The 23,851-nt window shown below is 37.8% G+C and overlaps 2 long non-coding RNA genes across 22 annotated transcripts in view; both read left to right on the forward strand.

The window, feature by feature from the left end:
* The window catches only part of LOC145509733 (uncharacterized), a 1,421,207-nt gene that overhangs the window by 1,081,943 nt on the left and 315,413 nt on the right, over positions 1 to 23,851 (forward strand). For 8 of the 21 annotated variants that reach the window (XR_014056338.1, XR_014056346.1, XR_014056356.1 and 5 more), the window contains exon 3: positions 1,921 to 1,995. The exons of the other annotated variants lie outside the window; for them this stretch is intronic. This is a non-coding gene — a long non-coding RNA (uncharacterized LOC145509733). The remainder of the gene's footprint in view (positions 1 to 1,920; positions 1,996 to 23,851) is intronic. 21 annotated transcript variants of the gene reach the window in all.
* On the forward strand, positions 3,942 to 9,929 carry LOC145509755 (uncharacterized). The gene is made up of 2 exons (XR_014056390.1): positions 3,942 to 4,777; positions 8,372 to 9,929. It is a non-coding gene; the product is annotated as an uncharacterized LOC145509755 (long non-coding RNA).

A 23,851-nucleotide genomic window follows, 5' to 3' on the forward strand; every position in this document is an offset into this window, starting at 1 on the left:
AGGTAGTGTATATATGTGCACAGGTACATGTGTGTGACTATATTATGGGAGGAGCACAGTTGCAGAATTTCTCCTCTCTGAGCCAAAAGCATAGAACAAGAGAAATCATATATAAAAACAACCCTGCAGTCACCTGTACTTTGCCAAGGGGTGAGGTTGACCCTTACTCTCTGCTGTTGCTGCTAAGTCGCTTCAGTTGTGTCCGACTCTGTGCGACCCCATAGACGGCAGCCCACCAGGCTCCCCCTTCCCTGGGATTCTCCAGGCAAGAACACTGGAGTGGGTTGCCAATTCCTTCTCCAATGCATGAAAGTGAAAAGTGAAAGTGAAGTCTCTCAGTCATGTCCCACTCATTGCGACCCCATGGACTGCAGCCTACCAGGCCCCTCCATCCATGGGATTTTCCAGGCAAGAGTACTGGAGTGGGGTGCCATTGCCTTCTCTGCTTGCTCTCTGAATCAGTGACAAATCAAGAATTAAATTTACTCCTTCAATTCGTTGTTCAGTCCCTCAGTTATATCCAACTCTGTACGATCCCATCATCTGCAGCACACCAGACTTCCCTATCTTTCACTATCTCCCAAAGTTTGCTCAAACTCATGTCCATCCAACCATCTCATCCTCTGTCACCTCCTTCTCCTCCTGCCCTCAATCTTTCCCAGCACCAGGGTCTTTTCCAGTGAATCAGCTCTTTACATCAAGTAGCCAAATTATTGGAGCTTTAGCTTTAGCATCAGTCATTCCAATGAATATTCAGGGTTGATTTCTTTTAGGATTGACTAGTTTGATCTCCTTGCTGTCCTAGGGACTCTCAAGAGATTTCTCCAGCATCACAATTTGAAAACATCAATTCTTTGGCACTCAGCCTTCTTTATGGTCCAACTGACATCTGCATGTGACTACTGGAAAAATCATAGCTTTGACCATACAGACCTTTGTTGTCAAAATGATGTCTTTGCTTTTTAATATGCTATTTAGTTAGGTTTGTCATACCTTTCCTTCCAAGGAGAAAGCATCTTTTAATTTTGTGGTTGCAGTCACCATTTGCAGTGATTTTGGAGACCAAGTAAATAAAATCTGTCACTGTTTCCACTTTTCCCCATCTATTTGCCATGTACTTCCTCAATAGAAGGGTCATATTCATCCTGGATCCTTCTTTATTACCCTTCAATGTTACATAGTAACATTTAGCTATGGACATTTTCTACAGCCACAAAGACTTAATTGGAGGCAGGAGGTAAATGTGTAGGTATACTTTATTTGGTTGCTCAATTTGAATTACAAAGCTAAAGAGGTATTGTCTGATAAATTGTCACTCAGGGCAAAAAAAAAAAAGTAAATCCAGGAGACTCCAACAGATTTATTAAATGTATTACTCAGCATGTCTGAGCAATTTGCAGGTGGAGAAATGGTCTCTATACAACAAGTTCATGGGAGAGATGGTTCCATAGGTACACTCCATGAGCAGCAATTGGTGGCTCCTGCATGCAGTCAAAGCAACTCAGCCTTCAGCTTCAATTCCCAATTTCAAGAGGATGTACTATCTTTTCCCTTCTTTATTATTAACTAGCAAATATCTTAACTCATCCTGGACCTTCATGAAGTGAGACCTTGAAAATTAAATCACAATAAAGTCAAAAGAATGATGAGGGAGTCAGTCCAAAGAGAAATCAGACCTTTTATTTGTTTCATTCTGATGTGTTTCTTTGTGTATCTACTTAGAGATCCTATACTGTGTTATACTCCCATCAGGCAAGCTTTTAATACCTGACCATACCTTCTTCCTTGATTGCTTTCTCCTGTGTTGAGAGCTTTTGGTCCTTTGAGATAAAATTAGCAAGGAATTTAAAAATTGGTATGTAAGTATTCATACATCATCATATCAAAGGCCAGATACTAAATTTACTTTTGGCTTTGCAGGCCATACAGTTTCTGCTACTCAACTCTTCAACTCTGCCATTGTAGCATGAAAGCAACCATAGACAATGTCAGTAGGTAAGCATGGCCGCATCCCAGTAAAACTTTATTCACAAAACCGTCAATGAGCCTGATTTGGTCTGCCAACTCCTAGGCAGGAAGCATTTTGGAAATCAAGAAACTTGGCCTAGTAGATAGGTAGGTAACAATCTGGCAGGAACAGAGTAGGCTAGTAGGAACCAGTGAAACAAGTAGTTATATGAGAGACAGTGAGATGGGGTGTAGAGATGCTGGGTGCATTATGCACAGAAGGAGAAAAGCCAGTGTACAGAAGGAGCAGGCACCTCTCCCTCAGGTGCAAAGCAGCTGTGGAACAACTTAAAAAAATGATTCTTGGTACTTGATCAATCATGAATCAAAAAAATGATTTTTGGTACTCCTACTCAATTGTCCAGTAGAGGAGCAAAGCAACTTGCTACGGCTTTAAATTTGATTTCTATGAGCTGAACTTGAGCCAGATTGAGTGTGCCAAGTACAGAAAAAAGTGTAAAGTGACTACAGACTTTAAAGTAACCCATTATGAGTTAAGAAGATTAAAACAGAGGTTGTGCCAAGTTAAATTGAAGTCTCAATAGCTTTTCTGAGTTTACAAAGACATCTCCAAATCTCTGTCTCTCCCGGATTCCTTCAGATCTGTCTATTGTATTAACTATTCTGCTTGGCTCACATCCAAGGTAACTCAATGTTTGTGGTATCTTAAACCTCCTTTCAAAGTGTGTTGACAGTGACAAGTGGTTTTACCACTCTAAGAGGGGACCCAGTTGGTCATTTACAAATAGGAATCATACTAAGCAGTTTTCCTTGCACAGATCATAACCCAAACTGGACAAACACCTGTGCTCCCTAAGTATTCTAAGTTGTAGAAAGGATCCCAAAGGCATTCACTGCAAGCAATATGCAACATAGTAAAATTCAAGTGCATTTTAACAAATGGAAAATGGGATATTTTGTTGAAGGTATTTGTAGCTCTGCTTGAACTAGACATAACGCAAATGCCCAAGCACATATGAAGTGAAGAGACCATCACACAATGCATTCTTGCAGAGATAACTTTTTAAAATAAACTTTTATCATTAAAACTTTCAAAAAATAAAAAAATAGAAATTATAGTACAATAAGTCCCAATATTTCCAGCATCCAGATCCAACAATTATTTAAGATCTTGTCACACTTACTTTGTCTGTTCTTTTTATTGTCTTTTGATGAAGTTAGCAACATGTTTTCGACACCAAAACCAGAGTCAGTGTTTGCCATTATTTAAAATTAGTTTTGTCTTTTTCTGAATGTCTCTTCTAACGAAGTGCCTCAGTATTTTCATTTGTTTGCCTTCTTTGAATTCTGAGCAACAAATGTTGAATGCCTGCTGTGTAAGAGGCTTCATGTACTTAATTTCTTCTGCCTTCAGCTCTTCAAACTATCAAAGCGGTTCTGGAATATCAGACATCTTTCTAGATTTCTTTATCTCATTGTGTACATGGCTTCCCAGTAGCAGGATACAGAAAGTAATCTAGCCAAGTTGTGTAGATAATAATATATCAGAATACTGGTACTTAATTTCTGTTTAAGAACATTTGCCTTCTACCACTTTCTTCCAAAGGAATACTGTGCTGTTTTAATATTGTTAATAGAACAATAAAAGATATTGCTAATTATTTTTTATTTTGTTTGCATGTTATAACTGTGCCTTATGCCTATAGAAAAGGAGCGAACAAATAGTTGGAAACCACAGATGTAACCACAATTTGGAATAAAATAATCCCCAGCTCCCTCTAACCACCTAGGACTCTGTCCAAGATACACGGCCCTGTCTCCTATAGTTGCTACATTTTGAGAGTCACGCCTGCTGGTACAACTAGAGTTAAGAGGCTGTCAGCATCCCCAGTCTGACCTCTTTATTCTAGGTTTATAACTCAGATGTTTAAATTTGCCCTGAGCCATAACTTAACACAGAGTTTTAACCTAAGGAATATAAGTGTGGCTTTTCATGTGTATAAGAGTCATACTTTATTTTCCTCTTTACTGTAAGTTGATTAAAAATATATAGGTATGACCACTTAGCCATTTCAAAGCTATGTCAAAAAACTGGAGAATTTGTTCTGGAGCTGATTGACTTTTACCTACATAAATAATAGAATTTAAGAAAGCCTTTCCTTTAGAGAGAAAATCCTGCAAATTATAAGACCAAGGCACTGGAAAATTTTAAAAAAATAAATAAACTTAAGAAAAGAGAGAAAATGAAGCATTGACTTCTTAGAACTTGAAAATGAGCTCTTAATCATCTAGTATTTCGCTATGTCTGTTTACCATAAGAACACTTTGAAATTTGGTATAATGACATTTAATAACCACAATTGAGACAAACATTCTATAAGGGACTGTTATGGGTTGCCTCTAATGTGGTAATAGATGTCATTTTAAAAATGCAACTGTACCGTCTGGATGAAAGAGGATGACTTCTAACACATTGGTTACAGACAATTGAATATTACAGCTGCCTGTCCTCCTGACCTGTTGCTATCCTTTTATGGAATGCAACTGGTGTGGGATTGGCATGGAATTCTTATGGGATCAAAGAAAGCTACATTCTGAAAGCTCTAATGTTCACTATGAAATAGATAATAAATCTACATGATTAAAGATGTACTTGACTTTCAGAAAAAAAAAAACCTTGTAAGTACATTTCTGAAATCTAGCAGATGTCTCTAAGTTAAGAATATCTCTAAGATATCTCTAAGTTAAGAATATATATATACGTGTGTGTTTGTGTGTGTATATATATATATATATGTATGAAGTTAAAGTGTTAATTGTTTAATCGTGTCCAACTCTTGGGAGTCCCAGGGATTATAGCCCACCAGGCTCCTCTGTAGGAGAAGGCAACGGCACCCCACTCCAGTACTCTTGCCTGGGAAATCCCATGGATGGAGGAGCCTGGTAGGCTGCAGTCCATGGGGTCGCTAAGAGTCGGACACGACTGAGCGACTTCACTTTCACTTTTCCCTTTCATGCACTGGAGAAGGAAATGGCAACCCACTCCAGTATTCTTGCCTGGAGAATCCCAGGGATGGCGGAGCCTGGTGGGCTGCCGTCTATGGGGTTGCACAGAGTCGGACACGACTGAAGCGAATTAGCAGCAGCAGCAGCAGCAGGCTCCTCTGTCCATGGAATTCTCCAGGCAAGAATACTAGAGTGTGTACCCATCCCCTTCTCCTGAGATTTTTCTGACTCAGAGATCAAACCTGAGTCTCTTGCATTGCAGGCAGATTGTTTGCCATCTGAGCCACCAGGGAAGACTAAGTTCCAGTGCCCTTTTCTACAAAATGGAGATTCTAATACCTCACAGAGTAGTTATTAAAGATAAATGTGTAATATGAGGAAAGAGCCTAACCCTGTGCTACCACTACCACTTTCTGGCACACAAAAAATGCTCAATAAATGTCAGTTCCTGATGCTTTGAAGTAAAGATGAATTAACTTGGAGATTCCATTTTGTAGTAGTAGTCTCTTTTCTGTTTAGTGGCTTTACTCCCTCGTGTATTACTACCATTGGCACCTGAATCAACTGAAGTTTTCTATTATCTTCCATGATAGATGCTTATGTCTTGTAGTTCTAAAAACATCAAACTTGAGTGTTATGCTGCCTACAATTTCTTCATCATGAGCAACAAAAATGAAGAGAAAAATAGAGAATAATAGTCTCCAAAAAATAAAGTCATTTGATCCCTGTAATGGATTTTCCATCTCAAAGTTTTATTTTCTAGAAAATTTTGAATGATGTTTATTCTTTGTCCCCTCAACATTAATTGACATTTAAAAGGGATTAATCTGTTGGCTAAGAGTTCTACTTAACACATAGTTTGTTCCAGTCTCTATTTTCAATGGATTATTTAAACTATTTGATGATTGGATCTATTTTGCTTTGGCCACATTTTTAGACAGTTTTCCACATTAAATGCTTGCAATTATCCAACTACAAATGAAAATACATAGTACCAATCTTGCCAATTATATTTTAATAACCAAAAACTATACACTGAGTATTTACATCTACCCATGTAATACATACAGTCTGACAGTAATATTTCCTATAGATACTTCAAATCTTTCTTCTCCTTCCTTATTCTTAAGCACTATCCTATAGTTGGTTGTATCTTCCTCACACATGTTTTAATCCTTCTCATACATTACACATTGCTTTTATTAATAATATGATTACTATAAGACAGGATAAATAGTTATGAGAGATTTTAGATGAATGATACCCACAGTATCATTTAGTTCAGTACTACTAAACCAAAAATTTCCAAAGTGCTCTAGAATCAGTAGTTCAAAGATAATGCATTGGGCCTTTAGTGGATGGTAAGTTTGAGATGGCTAAGGAGGCTCAGGGATGGCATTCCAGACTGAGGGAAAATGGGAGCTGTAGAAATAGACAAGATGCATCAAATCCATTTCCTTTCTGCAAGAAATATAATTCATTTGCACTGAATTAAGCTCTTACGTTTTTGTTGCAATGCCAAAGAATGCTTAAACTACTGCACAATTGCACTCATCTCACTGAGCGACTTCACTTTCACTTTTCACTTTCATGCATTGGAGAAGGAAATGGCAACCCACTTCAGTGTTCTTGCCTGGAGAATCCCAGGGACAGGGGAGCCTGGTGGGCTGCCGTCTATGGGGTCGCACAGAGTCGGACACGACTGAAGCGACTTAGCAGCAGCGGCAGCACATGCTAGTAAAGTAATGCTCAAAATTCTCCAAGCCAGGCTTCAGCAATACATGAACCGTGAACTTCCAGATGTTCAAGCTGGTTTTAGAAAAGGCAGAGGAACCAGAGATCAAATTGCCAACATCCGCTGGATCATTGAAAAAGCAAGAGAGTTCCAGAAAAACATCTATTTCTGCTTGATTGACTATGCCAAAGCCTTTGACTGTGTGGATCACAAGAAACTGTGGAAAATTCTGAAAGAGATGGGAATACCAGACCATCTGACCTGTCTCTTGAGAAACCTGTATGCAGGTCAGGAAGCAGCAGTTAGAACTGGACATGGAACAACAGACTGGTTCCAAATAGGAAAAGGAGTACATCAAGGCTGTATATTGTCACCCTGCTTATTTAACTTATATGCAGAGTACATCATGAGAAACGCTGGGCTGGAAGAAACACAAGCTGGAATCAAGATTGCTGGGAGAACTATCAATAACCTCAGATATGCGGATGACACCACCCTTATGGCAGAAAGTGAGGAAGAACTAAAGAGCCTCTTGATGAAAGTGGAAGAGGAGAGTAAAAAAGTTGGCTTAAAGCTCAACGTTCAGAAAACTAAGATCATGGCATCTGGTCCCATCACTTCATGGCAAATAGATGGGGAAACAGTGGAAACAGTGTCAGACTTTATTTTTTTGGGCTCCAAAATCACTGCTGATGGTGATTGCAGTCATGAAATTAAAAGACGCTTATTCCTTGGAAGGAAGGTTATGGCCAACCTAGATAGCATATTTAAAGGCAGAGACGTTACTTTGCCAACAAAAGTCCGTCTAGTCAAGGCTATATGGTTTTTCCAGTGGTCATGTATGGATGTGAGAGTTGGATGGTGAAGAAAGCTGAGGGCCGAAGAATTGATGCTTTTGAACTGTGGTGTTGGAGAAGACTCTTGAGAGTCCCTTGGACTGCAAGGAGATCCAATCAATCCATCCTAAAAGAGATCAATCCTGGGTGTTCACTGGAAAGTCTGATGTTGAAGCTGAAACTCCAATACTTTGGCCACCTCATGCAAAGAGTTGACTCATTGGAAAAGACCTTAATGCTGGGTAGGATTGGGGGCAGGAGGAGAAGGGGACGACAGAGGATGAGATGGTTGGATGGCATCACCGACTCGATGGACATGGGTTTGGGTAGACTCTGGGAGTTGGTGATGGACAGGGAGGCCTGGCGTGCTGCAATTCATGGGGTCGCAAAGAGTCGGACACGACTGAGCGACTGAACTGAACTGAAGCTCTTACGATGTACCTTGCACTGTTCTGAGCACAGCAGAAGGAATATGTCTTATATTACAGTATTCAAATGTAATTGCATTAATCTTATATGTTAATGTAAGAAGAGCTTATATATTTACATCATTTAGCAGCACTGCACACTCCAATCCTGAACTAATGTTTGCTGCTGCTGCTAAGTTGCTTCAGTCATGTCCGACTCTGTGCGACCCCATAGACAGCAGCCCACCAGGCTCCCCCCTCCTTGGCATTTTCCAGGCAAGAACACTGGAATGGGTTGCCATTTCCTTCTCCAGTGCGTGAAAGGGAAAAGTGAAAGTGAAGTCGCTCAGTTGTGTCCGACTCTTCGCAACCCCATGGACTGTAGCCTACCAGGCTCCTCCGTCCATGGGATTTTCCAGGCAAGAGTACTGGAGTGGGGTTCTATTGCCTTCTCTGGAACTAAGGTTTAGCTCCCCATCTGTCTAGTTCTTTACATTTCTTAGAGTAATTTTGTCACTTTCTAAATAGTAGTTTCTCATATGTCTTAGAAAGGTGATTCCTGGAAGATTTATAGTTTTTATTTTTATTATAAATGGAACTTCTTTTGTCTTTTCTAACTACATAATATTTGTGTAATAGAACTCAAGATATTTGTATATTCAGGCACTTTGCTGCATCTTACAAATTATGAAGTTCTCTTAGCTAATTATTTTGACATTTCTAGGTAATAGTCCTCTTTTGTACTACTTACACCACTTATTTTTATTTCATGTCTTATTGTGTAGGTCAGAACTTGCAGAATATAACATGGAATAATGATAATGACCAGCCTGGTTTTACTCCACCTGATAGAGAAACCTCAAGAGTTTCAGTATTATATTGGTTTTTGGTTAGAAATACATTACCATGTTAAAGAAGAATTTTATTACCTAGATTTATACCCAGACATCACCATCATATAAAACAAGGTATTGCTGAACTTCAGAATGCAGTCCCCTAAGTACATGCCTCCCTGAATTAAAAGTGACCTTTCTACCTCCGCATAAGAGGCCTTCCATTTCCTGACCATTGTGAACATTTACAGTCTTTTCAGAAACTCAAATTTCTATTTCCATCAAGCAGTTTCTACAGTTCCACATTCTCAAACTCTGGGGTCTCCTATGGTGAATCACACCAGATGTGATATCCTGTCTTGTCTAAGCCAGGGCTCTACCAAGCCAATCTAGGACCTTTCCTATAGTCTCTCCTTTGGATGAGGTAAAGAACAGATATTCCCTGCTTGAGTATCAAGGATTTGCACATGTCCCAAAAATAACCAATAATTTTTTAGTGTGAGTCCAGTTTAAATGCATATTTTTAAATGGTCTCTAAATCTGAGGATGCATTCACTTTGTTATACTAAAAATGACATTTCAAAAAGTTCATCTCTGCTTTCAGGGTGATGGTGATTTAAAAGGTTTTGTTTAAAAACAGAGGGGGAATATATGCTCTTTATTCATGTCTACAACACACCCTATAGCTCTATCCCCTACCTCATACATATTGTTCTTCCCTTGGCAAATAATATCTTCAAACAAACCACATAATTTGCTTATTTATTATAACAAATAATATCTTCAAACAAACCACGTAATTTGCTTATTTATTATAACACTGTCTTTCTCCCGAATCTAGAATATGATCTCCACCAGGAGAGGGATCTTGCCCATCTTATTCACTAATAGATTCCAAAGATCTAGAATAATGTTTGACATATAATAGTCACTCAATATGCATAATTAGTGAAAAATCTGATTGTGATACTTTTGTTAAAAGAAAACCTATTATTAAAAGAAATTAATGTTTTCATTTTTAGCAACAAAAAAATATCAATAGCAAGTTTCAAATTATTCTCTCCAAACTCAAAAGGTAAAATCTTATCTCTTCAGGCATCTGTCATACTAATACAATGAGGAAAGTAGTGATTGGAAACAAAAAGAATCTAAGCAAAAAGAAGTATCAACACTCACCACTATATGAAGATGAGATGGCCCTGAAGGCAGAAACCATTCCTCACTATCCCAGAAAGATGCCAGACAGGGAATGCCTGCTTCATAAGTGTTTACTGAATACATGAGAGAGAAAATGAATGAACTAATGAACACACAGACAAATAGCAGTCTAATGATATAAGAGAGTCATGTGTGAGAATGTTCTTGGAAATCATGGAGAGTCAATGCCTTTCCTCAGAAAAGTAAACCTTTTCAAAGTGATTTGAAGGTCAGGAGAAGACTTTGGATAATAAAATCATTCTAGGAAATTCAAATTACCCTGGAGATGTCCTAATCATACTGTAAGTTCAGTTCAGTTCAGTCACTCAGTCAAGCCCAACTCTTTGTGACCCCATGGACTGCAGCACACCAGGCTTCCCTGTCCATCACCAACTCCTGGAGCTTGCTTAAACTCATGTCCATTGAATCGGTGATACCATCCAACCATCTCATCCTCTGCCATCCCCTTCTCCTCCTGCCTTCAATCTTTCCCAGCATCAGGGTCTTTTCCAATGAGTCAGTTCTTCTCATCAGGTGGCCAAAGTATTGGATCTTTAGCTTCAGCATCAGTCCTTCCAATGAATATTCAGGACTAATTTCTTTTAGGATTGACTGGTTTGATCTCCTTGCAGCCCAAGGGATTCTCAAGAGTCTTCTCCAGCACCACAGTTTAAAAGCAGCCTGCATCTTAATACCTAAAGAAGTAAAACCAAACCCCGAGTTTTGTTTACCCCCATCTTAGTGTATCAGCCTTTAATACATTGCCAACTTTTCTTTCTCCATCTCTCAACTAAGCAATCCTGAGTTTGAGCATGGAGTGCTTGTCAGAGAAAGAAACCAGTATTAAAGTTCTGCCAGATGTACCCCTTCCTGGCAAAAAATTCCATCTCTTTTGCTCAGTGGCCATCACTATCCCCCTTACATCAGAGTGCCAAATAAAGGCTATTCTGTGACTGATTCAGAATTCCTGGCATTTACCCCCCAGTTAATTGTAGGTTCCAATTAGTCTTCCCTGATAAGGAGATGCAATATTTGCTCACTGATGTGATCTTGTGCTACACACAAATTGATGTGCAGAAACAGATTATAGCTTTGTGCTGCTGCAACATTTTATTAAACTAGACCTTAAATTCAGAAGGGAGTTTTTAGCCCTGGTTTTCTTAATATTGCTTCACCTTAATTTTGCAGTTTTACCGCAAATCGGTGCTTACAGGAAAGGAGTAAGTCTTCCTTGGTGTGCTCTCTCTGCTTAATTTTTCTGGGCCTTCCCTAACAGTTTGAGTATTTCACAGGAATGCACATTTTATTAGATGGAGTCTTTGTGTCCTACACCCATATACGTGAATTCCACAACAGTTTTACAGCTCTTTCAAAACCTAGTTTCAAGGGCATATGAGGGGGTGTTGGATCTTTGGTAAGGGAATATTAGCTTCATGAGGTTTCCTAAAAATGGACCCATCGATCAATGTCTGAACAAGCCTTCCAGGTGATTCTGATGCATGGTCAAATTTTAAAACTGTTAAAGATTCAAAGATCATTGAGATACTGCTAAAGACCAGTGGTTTCCAAACTTCAGTGCATCAGAATTACCTAGAGGCTTGTTAAGACACAAATTGCTGAGCCCCATCTCTAAGTTTTTGATTCAGTAGGTGTGGGGTGCTGGCCAGGAATATTCATCTTTCAGTTCTGATGCTGCTGGTCTAGAGACAACATTTTGAGAAACACTACAGAAAATTATGATCATTTACTTCTTTGCAATCTCTTGTAGCATTATTCCAATGTTGCACTTTGGATATAAAACAAGACCTAACAAGATCTTGGACCTCAGAAGAGATCCATGGTCTCAGAAATTTAAAATTTATAGAACTAAATGGAAAAACACTGAGGGTTTTAAGAAGTCAGAGGGAGACTTATTTCTGATGCTCTTTGAGAGAACCTAATTACTTTGGGTATGAGCTATTCTGGAAATGTACTGCACATTTGTACAGGACAGGACATAGATCTCTACTTCAATTTTTTCCAGGAAGCTTGTATTAGAGAGACCCAATTATCCCCTAAAAGAACAACTGTAGAGGTAAAGGACTAGAAAGGATAAAGTAGTAAAGATTGAGAAGATGACCCTTGTTGCCATTTTATCACTGATTTGCCTGGTGAACAAATGTTTAACCTCCCTAGAAATCAGTTTCTCCTCTGTAAAATTCATTTAACAAATATGCATGAACTCATCCATGCACAGAAGACCAAACTTCATCCTGTCAAAGATGAATTAAACATCTTTTCCAAAGAAATACATGCATATAAATAACTATGGTATATGGTAGAAAGTGAGAATGCCATGAGAAAAGCACCATAATATTATGAAATTATGATTCCTGTCACTACACCTTAATGATTCTTCCATTTCCTAGGCCCCAGGTTTGATCATTTTAGAGTCATCTTCTTCCTCCCCGAGTTCCACAAGCTCCTCAAAGTCCTGTTGATCATCCCTTTGAAACTACTCTCAGCATTATTTCCCATCCTCCTCACAGCCTCAAGTCCTTCTCAGATCTTGTCACCTTACTCCATGATTTCTGCAGTAGCCTCACACAACTCTAGATGCTTGCCATTGTCTTTCTTTCTAAGACCTCCTGTAGCCTGTTAGTAAATTCATCTTTCAAAACAGGAGCTTTTATCTTCCTATCACAACTCTGCCTTTCTTTATCAGTTCCTGCTAAACTGTTCCACCCAGCATTCAGGCACTCTCCAAAAGTGGCTCCTTCCCCGTCCTCCACAGTGTGCCTTTCCTTTTCAGCACCACTCTCTGCATCTCTTCTCTCCTGTTTTACCAGCACACTCCATACAGCAAAGCTATAAGCCTTTACCAACATTCTACCGGCCTTTTAGAAGATCCTGCTTTCCTTTTACCCAACCACGTTTGGTCCATCATCATTCAACACAACCCACCTAAGAGTTTTCTGTCAGTTCTCCAATCAGTGTTTTCTCATGCTCTGAATGCCTACCTCCCGTGTCAATAAGTTTGTCACAGAGTCCTTGTTTCTCATTGTCTTTAGAACCCTGAGGCATCTCTCCTTTGAAGAGAGGGACTAGGTCTTTTACTTTTGAGTTTCTTCCTTGCTGTACCCATCACCCTGTTCCCAGTCACAGGAACTTTCTTGTTCAGATACACAAGCCAGCACAGAGTGTGCCGCAGAAACTCTGGAAATGTTTGGTGGTAAATGAAGTAAGGCAGTTAATATCTCTTGCTTTCTTTTGGCAGGCTGGCATGCATTCACTATTCTGATCCCTGTACTTTCTTTCCTTATGGTTCTGTACTGCTAAGAAATGTGGCCCAGGCCTGGCTAACTGGAATTCTGGACTCTCTGATCAAATCATGATCACTCACAGATACTTAAGTGGCGCAACTCAGACCAGGTAGAACCAATAAGACTTAACTTGAAGCTTTTGTCATAACTATAGGATGAAAGAAGCCCTCTCTCTGCTATTCTTGAAGAAAGTGAAAGTGTTAGTCAGTCAGTCATGTCCAACTCTTTGTGACCCCATGGAATGTAGCCCACCAGGTTCCTCTGTGCATGGAATTCTCCAGACAAGAATACTGGAGTGGATTGCCATTCCCTTTTCCAGGGGATCTTCGCAACCTAGGGATCGAACTCAAGTCTCTCACATTCCAGACAGATTCTTTACCATCTGAGCCACCAGGGAAGCCTGTTCTTGAAGAAAATTGGATATTTATCTAGAAAGTCTGGGAGACATCTTAGCAGAGATAACACACATCAGAAACATGTCAACCCAGAGAAAAGAAGAATGGGGAGATCGAAGAAGACAGATTCCTAGCACCACTGACTGCCGAAATTAAACTGTGCCTGAAGCCAGTTCCCTCAACTTTTCAAAAGCCAATAAAAACCTTGTTTTCCTTAAGCTAGTTTGATTTGTTTTCTATCATTTACTGTCAAGCGAGATCTATTAATTTGAATACAAATAATAAAAACTGGCACAAATTGAGAATTTACTACTACTGCTAAGTATGTACATGAAAAAAGAATGCATTTAATCTTTGATAAAAGAACTTTTCTAAATAACTGTGGAGAGTCAATAGTAGCAGATGATTTTTTTCTGGTGGAAATAGGGTATTGATGGCAAACTTTATATACCAGACAGTATTACTGATGTCTCATGATAGATTTTCTAATCCTAAAATGTGGACAAGTATTAGAGAAAATGCCATAAATTATATCTGTAGCTACTGAGGTATATGTGCATCATAGCACTTGTATCTGCCAATTACTAATTTTACACTATGTAATAAAACTATAGTTATTTCATAAAAGAATTGTATGAAAATGCCTTATGGTATACGTAGGTATCTCTGTAGCTCAACTTTTCTGAATATAATTCACTTAATTACATGAAGGTTAATGTGTATATTTTTAAAATATCATTGGAAATATTTTACAAAAAAATTATAAAAGTTGTTATAAAATTTCTTTTTGAGAATACAGTTGAAGTAAAATAAGACTTCAGATGTGAATATGCTTTAGGATCGTCTGATATAAAAACCAGAGGCGAGCACCTTAAGAGATTGACACCTGGAGCTGTTACATACACACAGACACAAATTGACAAAATTTATAAATGATGTTTTTGCTAAGAAGGTTTGAATTCCCATTACATTATTTCTGTAATTACTTGAGTTTTATTTGCAGTCTTTAAAATGTCATTATTTTATACATGTGGAAGTGTAACGTAAGTGGGAAGTCACACTAAGAAGAGGAACAAATAATAACTTTGACTTGGATTTTAAGTTCATAAGATAAAGTATTTTGCAGAAAGAATAAAAGTTCTTGGTAAATGTCTTTAGCCTATGCTCAGTGAAGTACCAGAATTATAAGTTTTAGCTCTTTTCAACAGACTGGCTTGCTAAGTAAGAAAAAAATAAAAACTGTCTGTCTTATTAAAACCATTTTCTTTGCCTAGTTAAGTTGGTTGTCACATATACTATTAACTTTTAAATGCAGAGGCAGTTCATTTGTCCTTATTCAAGAAAAAAAATGTATCTCCTGTGTTAGGATACATTTTCTGATTCTTAAGGAAGCCTAAACATTTTGGTAACCCCCAAATCAATGGTGAAAAAAGCCCTCCTCCATCACAGGTATGTGCCATACCTAGACTTGGAAAAAAAAAAAAAACAAAACAAGAAAACAGAAACAAAAATATAGGAGGGAAAAAAGGAAAGGAAGGAAGGGGAGTTAAAGGACAGAGAGCATCTTGCTATGAGAACACAGGGAAAGAACCCATGCCTTGTACACATTCTTTCCATGGGCTAAAGATGCCCTTCCATGCCCTTGCTGTGTGTATTTCTCCAGTGATCATTGATGTCTAAGTAGAGGCGACACTTTTATTTGAACAACTACAAAGAATTTTGAAAGATCAGGCTATTGTGCAGTTAGTATTAACAAGCCAAGCATAAATTTAAATTCCTTCACCTTTAACAAAGAAAAGGAAAACATGATTTTGACACAAAGTTCAGTTCTATTAGGGAAATCAGAAGAACCTTGATCTACAAATGTTTTTAAAAGGACCAGATTTCTTCTGTGTATCCAGGCTGGAAAAAGACAATGAAATTTTTTCTGAATGATGATCATGCACTAGCTGTGAAATATAATTTTAGAGCAAGTCACAAAGAAATAGTCATAGACCTGTTTGCATTAGGGACCAGTAACTGAAATTTCTCAAAGACTCAAAATGCAAAATGATATTAACCTGCATGCAGTTCTGGACATGGTAGATCACTGAGTGGTGTTGAAGCAGCAAAATATGGACATGCTAGCTGAGTATGTGGAAGAATCCAAAAGAGTGGTTGTCAATTTGTCAGAGTTAGGAAAATAATGGCAGGAGAAAACCACAGCCGTAGATCAGAGAAGAGCTGCTAAGGGAAGCAACACATGGGAGTCAGAGCCTGTACCTATCCTGAAGAGGGTCTGCATCTGTAACATTAATGCACAGAACCAGGCACATGCTGAGTCAAGAGAATGCACAATGACAGATATCTTGTTTAATGGTTCTCTAGCTGAAAAGTAACGTATTTTTCCTGATATTGATCATAAGAATGACAACAAAGCAATTGTTCTTAAATTTGTCTCAGGGGATGTGAAAACCCTCTTCTCTGAGCCCAGATAGAATTTTCAAATATTTACTTCTATTATATCATTTTTCTTTAATTGTCATTGGGCTAGAAAAGAATTAAAAATAGAATTCTGGGTGTAACCAGCACTTGAAACGTGCACAGAGTTTATAACAGCAGCAAATATGCAAAGTTGAGTTAAGGCAATGACTAAGATTTCCATTTATTTTTCAAATCAGAAAAAAAAGTTAAAATTTTAAATTTCAAGGGATCTAATGGCAGTAATACAACTTGCTAAGCAGATTCATTTAATTTATACTGAGTGTGTTATGCACTATGTTAGAAATTCCAGGGACTATAAGGAAATCAAAAAGCTTGACTTTTTTAGGGATACACATAGAAAGTTAACAATGTAGCAGCCATTCAAAACCACAATTTGGGTGACATCACAAAGCTGCAGTTGGTACCAGCCAGCAGTAAACCACTGCCTTGGAGCTTCCATCCCTATGCAGTCACCATAGTATACTGGATCTCCACCTACTTAGACTTAAGAGTTTTTACAAGTAGTGAAACTTCCCTGATTCTCAAAGTTTGCATCTCAAAAATGAGTGTCAGACTTGAGACACACCTCCCTCTCAAATCTCTATGAATCTTTGATGATTTCCAAGATCCTATATGGACACTTTGATATGTAATCAAACTTTCTTATTCTCCAAGTAGAAAAGCAACTAAAGCTAATATAGGGAAGATCAGAAAGGAAATCAGGGATGGAAGAGGTGAAGGAGCAAAATGAAGCTTCTTTAATGTGGTATCTACCTATGTCAGGTCACATAGTGTTCCTTGTATTACAAATGAAAATTATAATGTATAGAATCTACCTCTAGCCTTTTCACCTCAGAATCTCCATATTTCATTGTATAATTAAAACTTGAACCAGCAGGTGGAAGGGAGAAATATAATTCCTGACTAAACAAAAATATATAAATTGTTTGAAATATAAAAAGATATAAAGTAAAAAATGAAAATTCTATTGTTTATTTAAGTCTACCATGCCACTCAGATTTTAAACTGTATTAAAGATAATTGTCCATGGCAACCTATACACATCTCAAACAATACTCTATCATGCAGACATAAAAACTAGAAGATTGTTATTCAATAGTTGCAATTTTGTTAAGCTAGCTTTTTATTTTATTTATTTATTTTTTTTTAAGCTAGCTTTTTAAAAAACTTTTGTTGGAGTATACTTGATTTACAGTGTTGTACTAGTTTCAAGTGTACAGTGAAATGAATCTATTATATATATATATATATATATCCACCTTTTTAAGTTTCTTTTCCCCAAAGGTCATTACAGACTATTGAGTAGAGTTCCCTGTGCCATACAGTAGGTGCTTATTAGTTATCTACTCTATATATAGTGCTGCTGTGAGCTAAGTCGCTTCAGTCATGTCCAACTCTTTGCAACCCTGTGGACTGTAATTTGCAGGTTCCTCTGTCCATGGGATTTTCCAGGCAAGAAATCTGGAGTGGGTTGCTATTTCCTCCTCCAGGGAATCTTCCCAACCCAAGGATCTAACCTGCGTCTCCTGCATTGCAATCGGATTCTTTTACCGCTGAGCTATTGGGGAAGTCCACTCTATATAGAGTAGTGTGTGTCAATTCCAATTTTCCAATTTATCCTTCCACACTTACTCCCTTGTAACCATAAGTTTATATTTTTACATCTATAACTCTATTTCTGTTTTGTAAATAAGTTCATTTGTAACCTTTTTTTTAGATTCCACATATAAGTGATAGCATACAATATTTGTATTTCTCTGTCTGACTTACTTCACTCAGTATGAGAATCTCTAAGTCCATCCACGTTGCTGCATATAGCATCATTTGTTCTTTTTATGGATGAGTAATATTCCATTGTATATATGTGCCACATCTTCTTTACCTATTCCTCTGTTGATGAACATGTAGGTTATTTCCATGTACTGGCTATTGTAAATGGTGCTGCAATGAACATTCAATTAACGTTGAGGTGTATGTATCTTTTCAAATTATGATTTTCTCTAGATATATGCCCAGGAATGGTATTGCTGGATCATATGATAGCTCTGTTTGCAGTTTTTTTAAGGAACCTCCCTACTGGTCTCCATGATGGCTGTACCAACTTTCATTCCCACCACGAGTATAAACTAGCTTTTTGCTATTTATTTCAAGACTGGTTCCATGGCATTTAAAATTTAGCCAATGCTTTCAAGTCATTATACTGCCACCCCCCCGATAGTAATATCCCTCTTTCCTAATTTGTTTTATTTATTTTTTTCACTTTAACTAACAGATTTGATGAAGTTGAAGTGTATATTTTCTTTTTTCCCACTTAAACTTAAAATAATAGTAATAACATCACATATGTAGTGCTAGAGGATATGTTCACATTTATTTATATTGCTCTATCTCCCTTAAATTATCATTGTGCTAGACCAAATGGTAAAACCTTGGGCATAACCAACCCTTGAGATGTCGCAAAGAGTCGGACACGACTGAGCGACTGAACTGAACTGAGATGTACACAAAGAGTCTTTATCAGTAGCATATGAAAAAGCAAACTAAGATACAGAAAATTAAAGGGACTTAGCAGAGTGACTCAGTCAAGCTTGTTTTCTAGGCCATTGCTCTGAATATAGAAACATGCTAACTTTGGACTGACAGAGCATACTACAGAAATGTAACATTGTACTTTAACTTCTAAGCACCAACTATTTGGCAAATAATTTACAGAAAAGGCACGTGACTTTAAAACATAACTCTCTCTTTTCATACTAGCCATGTATTTAGCATAATTTTTCTTTTATTATGGAGCATTTTCAGCTATAGTACTTCCACTGATGATGCTAATCTCTAAAGTGTATTTAGTATCTTTGACATACAATGACATTGTGATGTGATATTGAAGAATTAAAATGTATGCATAACTGAACTAATTGAGCACAGCTTTCACTTTAAAAGTAAGAAAGAGAAAGGAAGAGAAAGAGGGAGATAGGGAGGGAGGGAGGAAAGGACATTAGTTAGTTCACAACCAGGTAGAAAAAATATGGAGATATTTTAGCTTCTTCACTTCAACTATAGCTAATAGTTTTTTTTAAGTCATTAGAGTATGTTAGATAATTTCACAAAGTCTGCTGATTCTATCTTCTTACAGTTCTTTTGTGGCTTTATTTAGTACCTATAAGCATCTCTGGAGTAATTTTAAGTAGCACATGTGAAGTATGTCATTGAGAATTTATGATTAGTATTTATTGAAATCACTGAATTTTCTCCATGAAATTTTTAACAACTATAACATCACAAGTGATCTATCAGATTTGGAGCAGACAAGAATCTCAATTGCTAGAATTCTGAAAAGTACAGTGAAACTCAAATATTCATAATCAATAGAATGAGCTGTATATTTGGCTATAGAGATATGATTGTTAATACTGTGTCAAACTGACAGAACCACAGGATTGTCAGATAGCTGGTTAAACTTTATTTCTGGGTATTTCTGGTTATGAGCTTTGAGTTCATGAACTGGGTGAAACACATGGCCCTCTCCAGTAAGAGTGGGCATCTTTCAACCAGTTGAGAACCTGAATAGAGCAAAAAGGTGGAGAAGGGTTGAATTCACTCTCAGCCTGACTGCCCTCCATGCTCCTGGTTCTCAGGTATTCAAACTAAAACTGAAATATATACCATCAGCTCTCCAGTTCTTAGCCCATTGAACTACAGATGACAGACTGTGGGACTTCTTAGTCTCCTTAATCATATGAGCCAATTCCTTATAATAAATGGAATATATATATATATATATATATATATATATATATATAGTTGTTGTTGTTGGAGTATATTGCTTTACAATGCTGTGTTAGTTTCTGCTGTATGATAAGTGAATCAGCTATATGGATACATATATCCCTTCCCTCTTGAACCTCCCTTCCACCCCCACCCTCATCCCATCCCTTTAGGTCATCACAGAGCACTGAGCTGAGCTCCCTGTGCTATAAAGCAGGTTCCAACTAGCCATTTGTTTTATACATGGTAGTGTATATATGTCAAACTAATCCTCTGTAAGTCAGAAAGAGAAAAACAAACACACAAACAGACACACACATATGTATGCATTTTCTATTGATTCTGTTTCTCTGGAAAATCCTGACTAATATAAATGGAAAGAGTTATCTAGATAATTCAAAACTATATACTGGAGCTCCTTGGTTTGCCTAGAAGAAGAATCAGTTATGTCTTATATGGTGAAAGGATATTGTACTTCCTAATAGGCAGGGAGGAACATGCACGTTGTTTGTACATTCAGTAAGCAAGCTCACAGTTGAGAATCTACCAGGCATTACATTTGTCACTGATGGGAAGAAGAAAAAAGACGTAGTGGCGTGGCAGCCCTCAAGGAAACTAGTGTCAGAATTTTAAAATGACCCACTCTCTATCTTAATGAAAGTGATAGAGGAAGTATTCATTACCTCACTCAGGATTAATTAAGTACCTAATAAAACTCTATGCTTTGTACTATGTACAGTGTCGTTAACAAGACAGACTTGCCTTTTGCTCTCACAGAGTTGACACTAAGGGTAAATAGATAAGCAAGTATTTTGTGTATTGCTCAGGTATTCTGTGTATTTCTCTATGTGTTAAAAGGGAAGAGGAGAGTCTAAGGGAGGGTATATGGAAAGGTACTACCTTGGCCGGGGGGAGGAGAATGCTCAACTCACTAAAGCAAAAGTCATTCAGTCATGTCTGACTCCTTGTGCCCCACGGACTGTAGCCTGCCAGTTTCCTCTATCCATGGAATTCTCCAGGCAAAATATTGGAGTGGGTAGCCATTCCCTTCTCCAGGGGATCTTCCCAACCCAGAGATTGAACCTATGCCTCACGCATTGCAGTCAAATTCTTTACCAGCTGAGCCACCAGGGAACTCCAAGTTCCCTAAAGGATAAGTTAAAGGTGACTTGGGAAAGAGGGGAAGGGAGAGAGCATTCTAGCCAGAATGAAAAGCATTTGTGAAGACCATGAGGCAGAAAATGAAAGTGGAAGAGTTAGGTTATGTGAGGTGAAGACAGAGACATGAGGCCAACCTAGTTCATATTAAACATTTCTGTCTTGATCCTGTCTTGATCCTAATAGTTTCTGAAAGGTTTCGAACAGAAAAATGATGGGATCAGGTTTGTATACACTAAAAAATTTTCCTACCTTCTCTGAGGAGAATGGATTAGCATTCAGAGGTACAAAGCTACTGTAGAAGTCCAAGAATTAGTGGTACGCTAGAAGAGATGGCTCAAAAGTGGATAGATACAATGGATATTTAGGATGGAAAATGAATAGCAGTGAGTAAAGGATCGAACATGAGGGTAAGGGAAAGTCTTGTATCAAGGATGACGTTCAGGTTCCTGGCATGTTTGTTGAGATCTTTCACTAAAGTGGAGAGAACCAATATGGGGGCACAGTGAGCTGTGGCAAGTTAGGGAGAAGGCAATATTGAGAGTAACTCCAAAGCATTAATCTGGACAACTGTTGCACTTAGTAGAAGAATCCATGATTGTGTGTTAAATCACACATGTGATTGTTTGTTTAATGTCTTTTGGGGGAGAATGAATTTTTTCATTGTCAAGCATCATAATATTATTTCACAATTTGTGTGTATTCATTGCTCTACCATACATCAATGATTTAAGACAAATACAGCCTAATTAGTAGCATGGCAATATTTGTCACTCAATTATAGTATAATAGTATTGTTCATTGACTCATCCTTCTTACCTTTCCCTGACTTATTTCCCCATGATTTGTGTCCTCACTTTATTTGGATGAGAATATGAAAAGAAATGTTTGATAAGGTCAGACCCCATCTTTCAAATCTTGGTGCTACCACTTGCTAATTGTATGCCTGTGAAAAGTTGGTCAAGCTCTCGTATTGTATTATATCTATTAAAATATAAATATTATTTATATTATTCACCAATAATAATACCTACTATAAGAGCTTTGTGACATTTCAATAGGAAAATCTATCTTAAAGGTTCTGGTATAGTACCTAGGTTGTGTTAGATGCTCAAAAAAATGGCTACTGCCCTAGAGTCTCATAGTGCCCTGTGTCTATCCTGACACCCCATCATCTGGTAAACCAAGATGGTAGAGCTAGCTCTCCTCCCCTCCTAACCCCTCGCCATCCCTCACTTTGGGGAGAGTAGGTAAAGAGAACCATTCTAATTTGAGCCTAGTATGTGTGTCTCACTCAAAAGGGGCCTCCTTACCTCCCTTTCCTACTGCTTGGCCTGTCCCCTCTCTAAAGGACATAACCTCCTCTACTCCTAGAAGACTCCTGAGGGCAAGAATTTCATTCGTATATTTCTTCTGTTTCCACTTACTCTCTTAAAAAACAAAAAGACAGTATCTCTTTTATTAAATACAAGGATATACTATGAACAGGAGGGCAAAACAAAGTTTCCTTAGGCTCCTTCTGCCTGGGCTGGAAGTAAGCCCATGACTGCACACTTTCACTTTCACAAAAGTGCGTAGACCCAGAAACAGTATCCTGACCTTGGGTGCCCCAAAATGGTTTTGGCTGAGACATTTCAGTAGTTGTTTATGTGGACATAGCATTAAAGTTTTAGCTGCCAATTTTAGAATTAAATGGCTTATATTACTACAAAATTTTAGCAGAACATGTTTTCCAAAATAAATGTCATTAAATCTACACTCCCACCAACTGATGGGAGACTTGAACTCAGCAAATATGGCAAAAACAGCAGAGCAGCAAAAGTAAGAAAAACACATGCTCACTTCATATGATAAAAATGACTCTCCCCTTCCTCTCCGGAAAGCACATCCACTTGGTGAATAAGCAAAGTGAATTCTGCTTCCCCTGAATGTAGGGAAATCATAAACGGTAACTACCTGTTTCCAGTTCAAGTTGAGATATTTTTGAATCTACATTTCCATGACTTAGCTGTACATTTTCAAATTAACAGTATCTCTTTATATTAATAATTTAAAAATAAACCTATTCTAAAATCCTAAAGAAAACAATTTTGGCAAGTCAGTCAGGGCAACAGTATACCTGAGGAAAGTTGCACTAAGAGTCTTGCAAATAATTTAAGTAGTGTCTTCTGGAGCCAAGGGCCCTACCTATCTTCAGGGTGGTTATCTTTATAGTTCTGAGAGTTAATGAGCCATGAAGCAATCATTTAAGGACTTGTGTCACAGCAGTAGCCATATGAGTTTGTCACTGTGAAGACATTTCGTAGGAAATCATCTCAATTTGTACCTTGTACTTTGAGAAGAGGGGAAAAAAAGAAAAATCTTTATACCTTATTTTTACCCATTGCCTCCATCTGGGATACAAGCAGTGTCTGATCAAACATATGGCACATAAACAGTAATTTAATTAGATGTGAACAAAGCCTTTTCATGTACCATATTTAAATTTTGAAATGTAGCCCAGTTTTCCCTCTATTCAAACTACATGAAACAACGTGGAAAAAAAAAAAAAAGTCACATTGTTAATGACAGATGTGATGATGACACGTACAGAGCCCTTGCTGAGTATAATGTGACTTGGCTCCATCTATTAAGGTAAGCTATTTTGAAAGTACTCCACCATGGCAGTCAATAGTGTTGAGTATTTTCATCCTAACCAACCTATCATTTTAATGAAATTGCAAGCATAGCTTTGTTGTGATTTCATCCAATTCTAGCATCTGAAA

The sequence above is a fragment of the Giraffa tippelskirchi genome, chromosome 6, assembly GCF_054371585.1.
Source record: "Giraffa tippelskirchi isolate mGirTip1 chromosome 6, T2T-mGirTip1v1.2.pri, whole genome shotgun sequence".
Taxonomy (NCBI): Eukaryota; Metazoa; Chordata; class Mammalia; order Artiodactyla; family Giraffidae; genus Giraffa; species Giraffa tippelskirchi.